This window comes from Galeopterus variegatus, unplaced genomic scaffold (genome assembly GCF_000696425.1).
Source record: "Galeopterus variegatus unplaced genomic scaffold, G_variegatus-3.0.2 Scaffold4397, whole genome shotgun sequence".
Taxonomy (NCBI): domain Eukaryota; kingdom Metazoa; phylum Chordata; class Mammalia; order Dermoptera; family Cynocephalidae; genus Galeopterus; species Galeopterus variegatus.
This window is the reverse complement of record NW_007730508.1, coordinates 1-1,263: the sequence shown is the minus strand read 5'-3', so window position 1 is coordinate 1,263 and position 1,263 is coordinate 1.

Genomic DNA, 1,263 nt, shown 5'->3' with positions numbered 1-1,263 from the left:
TATCCTTTACCTCACCTATCCCTGTCTAAAAAAAGTATTGACAGCTTTATGAAGCTTTTTTTTATTTATACAAATAAAATTAGTATATATTTAAGGTGTACAACATGAAGACTTGATATATGTGTATATTGTGAAATGATTACCCCAATCAATTAATCACCTCACATAATTGCCTTCTTTTATTTTTAACCATTGTGGTGAGAACACTTAATATCTACTCTCAGCAAATTTCTAGTATGCAATAAAGTATTGTTAACTGTAGTCACTGCTATGATTTGGATGTTTTTGTTTCCTCCAAAATTCATGTTGAAATTTAATCCAAGAGGCCACACCTCTAATCCTTTTAAGAGGTGTGGTCTTTAAGAGGTAATTGGGTCATGGAGGGCTCTGCCTCATGAAAGGGATTAGGTGCCCTTATAAAATGGTTTAACAGAGAGAGTGTGCCCCTTTTTACCTCTTCCATCCCTTCTGTCCCTTCTGAGGACAGTGTTCCTCGCCTCCGGAGGATGGAGCATCCAGGCACCATTGTGGAAGCAGAGAGACCAGGCCCTCACCAGCCTTGATCTTGGACTTCCCAGCCTCCAGAACTATGAGAAATAAACTTCCTGCTCTTTATAAATTACTCAGCCTCAGATACTTTGAGTGGTAAACTCTGCTGTTTGCTAGCCCCTGGCAACCACCATTTTACTCTCTGCTTCTGTGAGTTCGACTTTTTTAGATTCTTCATATAGGTCATGAAGTATTTGTCTTTCTGTGACTGCCTTATTTCTCTTAAGATTTATGTACTACAGGTTTATCCATGTTGTTGCAAATGGCAGGATTTTCTTCTTTTTTAATGGCCAAATAATATTTCATTGTATAATATACCACATTTTCTTTATCTGTTCATCTATCAGCAGACACTTAGGCTGTTTCCATATCTTGGCTACCGTGAATAATGCTGCCACGAACATGGGAGTGCAGATGTCTTTTTGACACACTGATTTCATTTCCTTTGGATATATACCCAGTAGTGGAATTGCTGGATTATATAGTAGTCCCGTTTTTAGTTTTTATGGGAATCTTCACACTGTTTTCCATAATGGCTGTTTCAATTTACATTCCCGCCAACAGTGTACAAGGGTTCCCTTTTCTACATATCCTTGCCAGCGTTTATATTTTGTCTTTTTTATTTTTATTTATTTATTTTAATTAATTAATTAATTTATTTTTTTCATTAAATTTTTATTTTGTCAATATACAATGTATATGATTATTATGGCC